We start from the raw sequence: 12,957 nt of genomic DNA on the forward strand, positions 1-12,957 counted from the left end.
GTTTCAGCCCAATAGGCGAAACTAAAGAAGGATACATAGGCTATGCAAAATGATTAAGTAAATAAAAACCAACAAAATATATACATACACACATATACATACACACACATATACATACACATATCTACACACACACACACACATACATACATACATACATACATACACACACACACATATTATATATATATATATATATATATATATATATATATATATATATATATATATATATATATATATATAATGCTTTTAGCTCATCACCAATTTAACATCACATTTTATGCGATATGCATTTTTATAATACATAACTTTTCTTCAGTCAAAAAGGTAATAATTTATCTTTATGCAGCTTTAAGTTCGTAAAAATAAAAAACCGTTAATGTGTTTAAACCGAGTAACCCCAGAGCAGTCTCACTGAAATCCGCTCCGTGTTTCACGGCTCTCCGCGGCTGCAGTCGCCGAATCCCCCATAATCCCCCGCGCCGTCAGCGTGTGTTTTGAGTATGGAGGTCACGAAAACAAACGCGTTTTTTCACCGCGTTTTACGCGCGAAAATCCCCCTTTTCTCGAAGCCACGCGCAGAACGACGCTCACACGTTCGGCAGACATCATTTCTACAGAGAGGTGGACGCGCGCGAGGAGATGCGCGAGCGTGCACGCAGAACATGTGCTCGTGCGGGGTGACGTCATCTCTTCCTGGTGTTTGTAAACAGTGTGGCTGGGGTGTGACTGTGACCCCCCGTCCGGCCTCGATACACCCCGAAAACAGCTCTGCGGGGAACACATGCGGTTCAGGGGAACAATAGAGAGCCTTGTTCAACATAATCCCTTTCACACGGACCACGACTGATTAATTGATTGATTTCATAGTATGTGGATACACTCCTGTCCTGAGTGATACAATGCTGCCACTGTTAACCTCCCACATGAACTAAAGAGGAATGGTCTCAAGGGTCTCTAGTTTTTATAACTCATTGACATATTTGTTCTTGTTTAAAGCATACATTTAAGTCCAAAAACAAGACTTTATATAATTTATCATTTTGCAAATGTATTTTGAGTTTTAGGATGTTCGTATGGGAAAATGTAAATTAAAATATCATTCTCATGCAGCACATGCAACATTTAACGCCACACTATGAATTTAAGACTTTCTGCTCTGATTTAAGTCTCGTTCGTTTAAGGCCTTCATTTTGAAGAAGGGTGAATTAAGAAATGAAGATGGTATTGCCATACCATAACTGTACCCACCCACACACACACACAATTTTGGGAACACTATGGGAATTTAAAATCCAAACTTGTAATATCATATATCCAGTGTTGGGCAAGCTACTTGAAAAAAAGGAAGTGAGCTAAGCTACCAGTTACTCTACATTAAATTAAGCTTCACTACACTGAAGCTAACCCCCTGGGAAATGTAGCAAGCTAAGCTACAGCAACTTGAAAAAAGTAGTTTACTACATCTAAGCTACTTTTTGTTTATTTATTTTTATATTGAAACAAAATCTCAGTGATCATTAAAAGTCAAGCATATAGACACACATTTTTTTTAGTTATTCAAAAACTGACCGAAATCAATTCGGCAAGAAAAACATGTGATCCAAAATATTAACAAAACCAGGGGCCTGTTGCACAAAAGTAGGATAAGGGATTAGGCCGGGATATCTTGGGGATCTTGTCATTTTTATGCAAAATTTAGTACACAGCTGTCATGTAAACATACCCTGAAGGCAAACTCATACCAAGAACGATAACGATAATGGAAGATAACTGTATATTAGCGGATAAATTGAGCCAGGATCACCAAAATATCCCAGCTTCATCCCTTATCCTAGTATTGTGCAATAGGCCCCTGGTGTTGAGAGTGTGTGTGTGTTTATGTTCATCTGTATGTGTATGATATGCATACACAACTATGTGTTTGCATTTATGCTCAATTTAGACTTGGGCACTTTTGCAGGACAAACTGTAAGTTAATTTACAACTCAACTTGTACAAAAAAAGTCCAGTCCAGAAATTACAGTAGCAAAATAATTAAGACCTGCTCCAAACAGTGCCAAAAAACAAAACGTGCGTGCGTGCGTGCCTAGACGCCCACACACATGAAACAAGTTTCATTCATTCATTCATTCATTCATTCATTCATTCATTCATTCATATCAAGAGGTGGCCAGGCTGGACCCCGATACTTTTAACAAGAGGTGTTAATTCAAGGGACACAATAGATTTTAAAACTTTGCAGATGCTCTTTTGTCACTGCGCGGATGATGCGCGTGCAACAGCGAATTGAGCGCTAGGGAAAAAAAACGTCAACTAGATGTGCACGCGCCTATCCCGTCTTAACACGCTCACTGCCAAATGAGTACTTTGAAAGGCTCGCGTGCGCAACTGTGCGCGTGCGTCTGCGCGAGGCAGAAAGGAACGTAGAAAGTTAAGTATATCCGCGTTCTTATCAGTTGTGTTTCCAATTTGAGCTTGATCCTCAGAAATGCTTGGGAAAATGTAACGTTAGCTTGTGTGGACGCTACCGCACTACTTGGTCAACAGAAGAGCTTCGCTACTGAAAAGCTATTTCATTGAGAAAACAGCGACGCTACCACCACGCTACTGAAAAATGTAGTTAAGCTAGTAGCGTCAGCCCAACACTGCATATATCTGTAAACAACAAAAAACATCTTGTTTATATTAAATGCAAATTCACATAACATATAAATATTAAGTGAACAGGGTTGAACCTGCAGGTTACATAAAGGTTCATTTAAGACCAAATGCCTGGAATAAATGTAAGGGAACGTTCTGCAAATGTAAATGCCTATAAGCACACAAGGAGTTGTATTAGTGACACTTCAAAGTTTGAGGACACAATTTCCAACAGATCTCCATTACTTTTTAATTAATAATAATAATGATAATAATAAAAACCTACGAAGATCACTTTCACAAGAACAAATATCTGCTGATGGGTCCACAAAAAACCACTTAACTCAAATGTAAGCAATTTTCATACCCAATGATGATACTTGTTCTTGTTTTAAGCATAAACTCACGTTAAAAAAAATCAATTTCTCAGAAAGTAAGACTTAATTTCTTAATTTTGCATATCACTAAATATATCCCAATTTAAGGATGTTTTGAATTTGTACTGGAAAACCATTGTTTGTTTGTTTTTTTGCTGTGCATGTAATTTAATTTTAAAATTAAAAGTAGGGCTCTAAGAAATCAGTTCTATTTTGTATAGATTACTCTGTTTTAATTTTTCTGGACTCTGCTTATTAAAGGGTTAGATTGAATTATAAGTTATTTTTTTATGAAATCTGAAAGATTGCCAATGCAAAGCAACATCCACTTCAAAAAGTTCAGAAAGAGATCATAAAACTACTCTATAGGCCGACTTTATTCCACATTTTCTGAAGAGGCTCAATGGTTTTAAATGATGAATGTAAGTCTGCACGTCGGACCCGCAATATTCCCGGAACATTACCGGGTCGCCTTCTGTGTGAAAGCAACCACGTCCCGGGATTGATTACCGAATTCAACCCGGGTCGGGGACCTAGTAATATTGCGGGATTCGACCCGGGACGAGCGCTGTGTGAACAAAAGCCGAAACTAATGCCGCAACGTGTACGTAGTTATCGTGCGACTCCTAGAGCTTGTTTCTTCAATAACACAACCCTGCAGTGCCAGAAGAGCTCGTCGGTGTTTTAAACGCAGAGAGTGTTCGTATACAAAAGAAACTAAAATTAAACAAGCAGAAATGAGCGCAAACTGGACACAAGTCGAGACCACGGAGCTCCTTACTATCTGCGCTGAAGCTGAGATCGCTCGCCGTTATACGTCACATCCGGATGTCACGTGTCAACTCGACCCGGGACCGTTAAGCGTTGTGTGTGAAAGCGCACATATTACGGTATTTCGCTGGCAGTGTGAATGGACCAAATCTAGCGGCCCGGGAACAAATGCCGGGTCGCATTATCCGTGTATTTGCCGGAATCGCAGTGTGAAAGGGGCTTAAGTGTACCGATTATACAATACGTTCTGTATTATACAATAATTATATCCATTTTATGAATGGATTCTGCAATTCTGTCCACAAGGCCTTAATTTAATGCCATGACATTGAATTTAAGACTTTCTGATCCGATTCAAGACATTATTAAAGGGGTGTTTCCATGGTGTTTTTCTTGGCTTGGGTGTGTTTATGGGGCGCAGTCTGGGCCGCATTAATGCACGGGCTTACCTGGGCTTAAGCCCAGGGCCCCGGGCTGGGGGAGGGCCCCGCTGATGCCGGGAAATATTGTAACCGGATTTTATAATATGTTGGCTGTCCCTTTAAAATTACGCTTTATCGCGTTGAATGCACATGCGGGCTTTGCAAGTCCTGCTCGAAAAATGTCAGTGAGTCAAACCCTCTCACTCAATGAACCCTGCAATCAACAGTCACAGTTGGAGTTTAGAGCTCAAAAAATCAAGCCCGACCCTACCAAGCCCCTTATTTTGTCCGAGCCCGGCCCTGCCCGACACATTAACTGTAATTATGAGCCTGATTTAAACCCGACCATTTTTCAATACAAGGGTGTTCTGACGAGAAAGATCGGAGCGGACCGGTGTGACCGCTCAATAATCCGCAATAATCATGAACCCTCACCGGTAAAATTATGTTTGCTCAAAAGACGTATGTGAAAACTGTTGACACTTCTGCTAGATTCCGAGACAAGCAAACTCTTGAATATCACGCGAAAATGTGCTAAAATATTCTGCCATGTAATATAGCAATATAGCCTAAGGCATACGCTGATAATATGATTTTTTTTTAATGCTCAAATAAATGTGAGCACTGTATACTGAAATATAGGCGCTTATTTTGCTTTAACTTGTAAAGTAGCCTATACAAACAACAATGTATAATATTTAAATGCATCAAATAAAATGTTGACTTCTGTCCTTATTATAGGCTATCATTTAAATAAATTCATATTCTTGCATAGGGATTCAATAGAGAACACTTTTTTTTCTTTTACTGAGTTAAATTTTTGACAGAACTGTTGCAATTATTTATTTTGACAACTAATATAGAAAGTATTTACTTTACTAACATTAAGTCTTTACTTTCTCCGTTTCAAGGTTTAGAAACAGCCCTTACAGACTAACTCAGAACTGTTGAAGAGTTAATTGATTATTATATAAAATTCAATGAAGATTGAATAATTTAGGCTAAGTTATCTGCATGTCTCATCCATGAAAGATGCAACAATGGAGAACAAGCTTTGAGAACCAGAACCAAGATGACTGAGCAGGTTAAACAGCTATAATGTAAGCCCCTTGCCTGGAGGTGGGGAATAACACTACAAAAATGTCAAATTCACTCAGTATTCCATGATCTAATTCACTATACTATCTAAATTACAATTAAGTTATTTATTAACTGTATTTTTTTGTGTTGTAGTCACTAAAACAGTCCAGTATATAATATTCAAACTAATTTTTATGTTGAAATAATAAAGATTTCTGTGCCACCGCAGAATGGTTGCTGGCCCCTGCCCGGCCACCCCTATAAAAAAAAATCCTGGCTCCGCCACTGTGTGACAGCAATGTCTCGTAATATAAAAGTAGTGCGCAAAACAGAAAAACAGCGCAAGATAAAGTAGAACGTCAGAACAGTGATGGTGAAGGGGAAAAGGAATCACCACCATGTACCGGTAGGTTGTGATACAGCAGGCAGTAGCTCGATATGATAGTCTATCAAAATAATTAACTCCTTTTAAACTTAACAACTTAGTTGAGCTCCCAGTAGTTAACTTGCCACCACACTAGAGCTGTGGAATATAATAATTTTTATCTATGGCAATGTTGATACAAAAGATTCTGCATAGGCTACATGTAATTAAATAGGCTTTATCATACCCGTTTCCTACGATAATCTTGAATAATCTTGACGCCATGAATATGAATTAAAATGTGTTTTTAACATACTATCTCTGTATTTAAAAAAATAATAATTATATTAAAAGCACATTTTAGTTCCTATTCATGGTGTCTTTAAGTACCTGGAAGAAGTGCACTTTTTCACTTATTTTTGTGTATTTTATATAACAGACCTATAGATTTGGATGTTTTTAAATACCATTTATTCCCGTAAAATAAAAGGCTTTGTGATTTTTTTGTGATTGAAAAGACTGAGTAAAATTGAGATTGATTCAATGACAAATGCATTTTTAACAGTCACTTGTTGCCACCTGGTGGGGTAAAAGGGGTGGGACCATAACTTTTAACGATTAATTATGCAGTTCCAATGGATGAAGGGCCCCTCAAGAGGTAAAAGCCCAGGGGCCCCTTATAGTCTTAATGCGGCCCTGGGCGCAGTATATAACATGTCTTAATACTTTTTTTTTTTAAACGCTGTATTTTTCTTATATACTCCCTTTATTCGACACCGCAGTCTCCACTGTCCTTTGAACGGCTCGTTTGCTTCCTACTTCTATGAAGCCCATCCCTCTGAAAAACGCAATTGGTTAGATGGCCAAATGTAGTTTCCTGTATTTTTATTGGCTGAAGTGCCAAGCACAGGTTGTCATGGAGACGCCACACCCCTTCCCATTACGGGCAGAAGTCACATCTGCGGAGACTAGCGAGGGTTTATGATGTCACCAACCCAGGAAGAAGCTCGTTGTAGTCCAAACCGGCCATTTTTGTAGGCGATAAACTGCCATAACTTTACAAGACAATATCTCCGTTTGCATTGAACTTTCAGCGCTGTAACTTTGCAGATACTGTTTATGCTCAAGCAGCAACATTACACACTAACTAAAGTTTAAAAAGTCAAATCGCATGCAACCACCCCTTTAAGGACTTAAATAGTGGAGGGTTAAATTAAGACTTTTTTTAAGATCCGCAGAAACCCTGAGTGAAGTGCTATTTATATAAAGCATTGCCCGAGCAGTCGAGGGCAGGAAGTCTTCGCCAAAAGGTTGGGTAAGTGCATTAAAAGATTGGTTCACTTTAAAATGAAAATTTCCTGATATTTTACTCCACCCAATCTCATCCAAGATATTCATGCCTTTTTTTCATCAGTTGAAAAGAAATAAAGTTTTTAGTGGAAAACATTCCAGGATTTTTTTTTTTTTTACCACAATAATGTATTTCAATGGGAACCAACGCTTGAAGGTCCAAATCAATGCAGCTTCAAAGGAAGGGCTTCAGAGGCTCTGCTCGATCGCAGCTGAGGATTACGGTCTTGGGTTTATAAACATTTATACACTTTTTAACCACGAACGCGAAAGTGTTGTTGTTCTTCATGGCGTATGACGTCATCACGGAGGAATGGTCACAGTGACATCAGTGGAAGTACCAAAAAACTTCATCTCATGTTCTCCTCCAACTTTAAAATTGCCTGACATCGCTGTTTTACCTTTATTTTTGTAAACGGCGTTAGTCTTTTCACGTTCGTTTTAACACTGGGGCTGCGTCCGAAACCTGGAAAATGCTGCCTTCGGAGGACACATTTCAAGGCGGGAAGGCATCAAGCCACGTTCGAATCTAATGTTTGCTTCCTGCCTCCTATCTGATCGAGTTTTGAAGGCAGCAAACATGTATCCTTCGCTGCGTTTGATATCCCACAATCCTGTGCGTCCCATTCAGTGACAGTCGAGCTCAAGGGGGTAATCCAGCCCCCTGAAAGCGTTCCACCCCTAGGGACGGCCATTGCTAAGCGAGCCATCACCTGCTGTTAGCATCCCATTGACTCCCATTCATTTTTGAGTCACTTTGACAGTGAATAACTTTACATCTGAGGCGTTTAAAGACTCCATTTGTCCATTGTTTATTTCTAAAGAAACACGACAATGTATAAAAGGCTCCATTACCTTGTATCTTACACTATCGCCCCGTAGAAGCTGCTTTTGTAAAAATAGGCTAACGATTGCGTCATAACCAACACGACTCTGTCGCACAGTAGAGAAATTACCGTATAGACAGGAGGAGACGCTCAGAAGCAATCTTTTACTGTCTATCAGACAGTCGGGGGGACGTGGAGACATAGAGTCTGATAAAGCCAAGGGGGAAGAATGGGGAGAAGCCCATAGTGAGCCAAAAGCAATGGGAGAAAATCATTTAAACAACGTGATTCAGATTTCACTTTCCACAACTACTAGAAGACCTACAGCTGTCAGACAGGAGGCTCACGTCACATCCACGTCCTCAAGCTCAGTCTGAGGCTCGCAGTTCGCTCTGCCATCAGGAAGTGAGTGCTCCTAATTGACTTCACAATTCGCCGTTGAAGTCTATGGGAGAGCTCTGTCCATTTCTTTTACTGTCGGTATGAATGGTTGAGCTGGGAAAAAAAAGATGGCGTCCAAAAGTTGCGCTTGCTTTTCAGTTTGTGTGTAAATGTGTTTTTTTTACCAATATTTTCCACTTCTGTCAAGCCATCGTCTCATAAGGCTGCGAGGCCATGAGGTTTTTCGGACGCATGGCCGTGACCTTTCGAGCGTAATGACACCATACCCCACCAAGGTAAAGAGTAAATAAATGTTCATGGTTAAAAAGTATATATAATAAATGTTTTTTTTTTTTTAAGAAAATGGCCAATGGTTAATCCTATTCATAAAGCAAGATAAGACCTTCAACCTGTGTGTTGCCATTTAAAACTAGCCTGAATGCCAGCCGGACTCGGTCTGGACTCGCTCCATAGAGCAGTAATTATCCCTGAACAGAAACTGCTCAACCAATGAAATCATCAGGGCGGGCTTTAGACGATGACGGACAGATGATCAACAGTAACGTAATCATCACGTCATCAAAGGGGCTTGGGTTATATTTGTTCGAATCCTAAACGGAGAGCTTGTTCGTATCTGCATTCACCTTCACTATTTCTCTCAGAAATGATGATCATGTTGCACTGCAAAAAAATAATAATGGTTTCAATTGAACATTTTCTAGTGACTGATCACATCTAAATTTTTCAGTTAGCTGAATTAAAATTCTGTGAATTGATGCAATTTAATTCACAGAAATTCAATTCGGCCAACTGAAAAATTTAGATGTGAACCGTCACTTGAAATTTTTTTGTTTTATAGTGTAGTAAGTACTTATACTTTTTGTGTATCCTTAAAATTCAATTTTTACAACACCGGCAAAGATTGTTTACACATCTTTTTCCTCCCGTTACTTATTCCAGCGGGTGTGCAGACAGGGTTGCCAAGTTTTTACAAAAAAACCTGCCAACTACTAGCCCAAAGGCTTTTCAGGGGGTCTCCGAAAAAAGAAAAGGAAAAAAAGCAATTTGTGTGTTATTTTGGCAGGGTTGCCTGCTAAAATTCGCACTCATGGGTCTATATATCACATAATTGAGGTCGTTTCAACCCGCGGACATAGAAAACAAACTGTGGGAAAACCGCAGACATGGCAACACAGTGCAGTTGAGCTCTGTTGACATTTGACAACTAACGTTATGCGTCGCTCCGTTGCTCTGATTGGTTGTAGGTCTATCCAATCGATGTCTTTCCTGGTTTGGTGTAAACACGCCCCATTATCACAGCCCAATGGAGCATCAGACTCATATAATCTGACTAGAACTGAGTATGACCATGTCAGGCTAATTGAAAACCACTGTGTGGAGAAAAATCCTGGAATGTTTTCCTCAAAAACCTCATTTCTTTTCGACCGAAGAAAGAAAGGCATGAACACCTTGAATGAGATGGGGGTGAGTAAAATATCAGGACCTTTTCATTTTAAAATGAACTAATCCTTTAAGTGCCTGTTTATTGATGCTCATGAAGTTGCACATCAGCCACAAGAGGGAGACTTCATGCTGTGCTTGTGTGTTTTAGGAGGGTGTGCTGGTGGTGGTGGCGGTGGTCTTCCCAATGCAATGACCCTTCAAGCTAATGTGTATTTGACTGCTGTTCAATCCTTATGAACCTCTTAAATGACCACTGGGGGGACACAAATCTACAGGCCAATGTCACTGAGATCCTGTTAATAAATGCTACATTTATTCATTCAGCAGACGCTTTTATACAAATCAGTGAGGATAGCGCCTGTTATTACACAAGTGTCAGGAGATTGTTGTGAGTGGTATATGTGACACCCAACACAACACACATCCAAACAATTATTTATTTTTTTCGATCCAGATGAGCAAATGTGCCGAGAGTCCGCATAAAAATGGAGACGGCAGGTCAAAGTAAGACTTCATTCACTGTCAATGAATCAACAGAAACACATTTCTATCACCACTAAACACTTGAGAGGTGCTATTATAATGAATTGACACACATGAAACTATGAACTCATGAAACACACACGACACAATGACTGTTTTGTTTGTAGATTATTCTATTATTTCTTTGCATATGTTATGCCTGATAATCAAATGTAAGTGTTGTGCGTTAAATGATCACAAAATGATAAGTCACGGAATGATTGTGGGATAGATTAATGCTTTATTTAGCTTGAACACCACAAGTGACCTATGGGCAAACATTTCTACACATCCATCTGTATTAAAAAAACAACCATTAAAACATATTATAGGCAAAATAATGGAGGCACCATTCCACATTTTTTTATATAAATATAATCATAACAAATGAGTAGCAAAAGGGAAAGGTTTTAATTAATCTTCATAAATGTGACACACAGCAAGACCTATAGTGGTAGACTTTCACTGCGGCCTAAATCAAACACTTTCCTACTATATAATATAGCAAAAGAGTAGATGTCTGAAAAGACAGTATTCGAAAAACTACTTCCGGTAAGATTCGATGTACACTTTACTATCCCATGAGGTGACACGACGCTGGTAGATCGTGTGACAATGTCAACATGGCGAATGTAGTACACTCACAATATATTGAACATACTTATTTAACGGTCCCAACGCACATTAAAACTCAAATGTTGAACCTACTCAGACATTACGTGACTTTGGACGCATGTTTGCCTGCATTGAACATACTTCAATTTACAGTCACTAACTGTCCACATCCAGCACAACTGGTCATCTCGTCTCCAACATACACAGTGCAGGTCAAAAGTTTGGAAATGATAAAAATGTTTGTTTTTAAAAGAAGTCTCTTCTGCTCACCAAGGCTGCATTTATTTGATATAAAAATACAGAAAAATCATAAATATTAAAAAAAGATATATTATACTATGAAATAAGTGTTTTCTATGAGAATATATGTTAAAATAATTTATTCCTGTGATCAAAGCTGTATTTTCAGCATCATTACTCCAGTCTTCAGTGTCACATGATCCTTCAGATATTATTATTATATATATTTATTAGGGCCGGGACTTTAACGCGTTAATTAAGATGAATTAATTACGTGACTTTAACGCGTTAATTAATTACGCAAAAAAAAAAAAAAAAATTTAACCACACTTATTTTTGCACCGCGGAACGTTTTTCAATGAATGAGTTTCGACGGACCGATTATACTGGAACACCAACTAGCGCTCCGGAGTCACGACAACAACAAACCATGGGTGCGTCTCAATCAGCTCCCTAGTTCAGTAGTCAGGGCACTGGTCTGCTGGACTGAAATAAATAAATAATATTTTGTTGATTAAGCTTATGTATTCAGTCATTATTCAATGGTATACTAAAAATACATGTGAAAAATTACTTCTCATTGTTCTCAGGTCAAATATTTATATGCAATTAAAATGCGATTAATTTCGATTAATTAATTACAAAGCCTCTAATTAATTAAATTAATTTTTTTAATCGAGTCCCTGCCCTAATATTTATTATTATAAATGTTGGTGCTTAATATTTTTTATACAACCTGCACACTTGATGAATAAAAAAAAGAAGATTAAAAAAAGAACAGTATTTATTTAAAATCTTTTGTAAGAAGTTACACACACTACTATTAAAATGCTTGGGGTCAGTACATTTTCTTTTTCTTAATAATAAAAAAATCTCTCTCTCTCTCTCTCTCTCTCTCTCTCTCTCTCTCTCTCTCTCTCTCTCTCTATATATATATATATATATATATATACAATTTTATTTTTTTAAATTGTAAACTGTATTGTAATAATATTTCACAATATTATATTTTTTTTCCTGTATTTTATATCAAATAAATACAGCCTTGCTGAGCATAAGGGACTTTCAAAACCATTAAAAACAATAATGTTTCCAAACGTTTGACCGGTACTGTATATCTATACTCATTATTCTCCTCTACATGGACAGAATCCCAGTGACAATACCTGCAAAACAGACAAAATGTTATTTTGACGTACCACAGTCCATTTAAGGCAAGTCATTATAGTCGGCGGCCATCTAAGAAAACGCCTCTCGGGCAGCTACTTCTCCAAGGCTGTTCACTCAGCTCAAGGTCAACATTCATATTTGAAATCACCAATGAAAATATGAAAACTGTCTTAGAAATGTTCAAATCATGACAAAAAAAATCTACATTCACTGAGCAAAGTCTGAGCTTCCTGTCTAACTAAGAGGCTTTTACCTCTCAGATGGTATAAATATATCTGTGACATGAATGTACAGAACATTAATAAAATATAGATAGAATAGAATATGCAGAATAACTAGGCCTAGTAATAGTGCAATAGAAAAATCTCTCTTACCACCGTCGTCTTCGTGTTCAAAATATCTTTAAAGGAAATGCCGTCGTTGCGAGGTTCCAAGGATTTTCAGATTGGTCCTCAGAGATCCTGTTCCCACCAATGGCAGAACCTTTTTAACACCCCACCCCAATCTTTCACTCCACCAATGACAGAAACCGTTCAATGGTGCCTTTTAAACACTATTGAACACCCTATCATACACCCGGAGCAATGCGACGCCATGCGCAACACAAGTGTATTTTGCTAGTTTCAGCCCGACACATTTATCATTTCCACATCCACATCCATACCCTGAAGAAGGCTGTTTGGGCCGCTACGCGTGGGTTGTTTTTTTCTCCCATGGCTTTTATACTT

General features: G+C 38.4%; 1 protein-coding gene across 3 annotated transcripts in view; it reads right to left on the bottom strand.

The window, feature by feature from the left end:
• The window catches only part of foxk2b (forkhead box K2b), a 111,880-nt gene that overhangs the window by 49,812 nt on the left and 49,111 nt on the right, over window positions 1-12,957 (bottom strand). The window lies entirely within an intron of this gene.

This window comes from Pseudorasbora parva, chromosome 2 (assembly GCF_024679245.1).
Source record: "Pseudorasbora parva isolate DD20220531a chromosome 2, ASM2467924v1, whole genome shotgun sequence".
Lineage (NCBI taxonomy): Eukaryota > Metazoa > Chordata > Actinopteri > Cypriniformes > Gobionidae > Pseudorasbora > Pseudorasbora parva.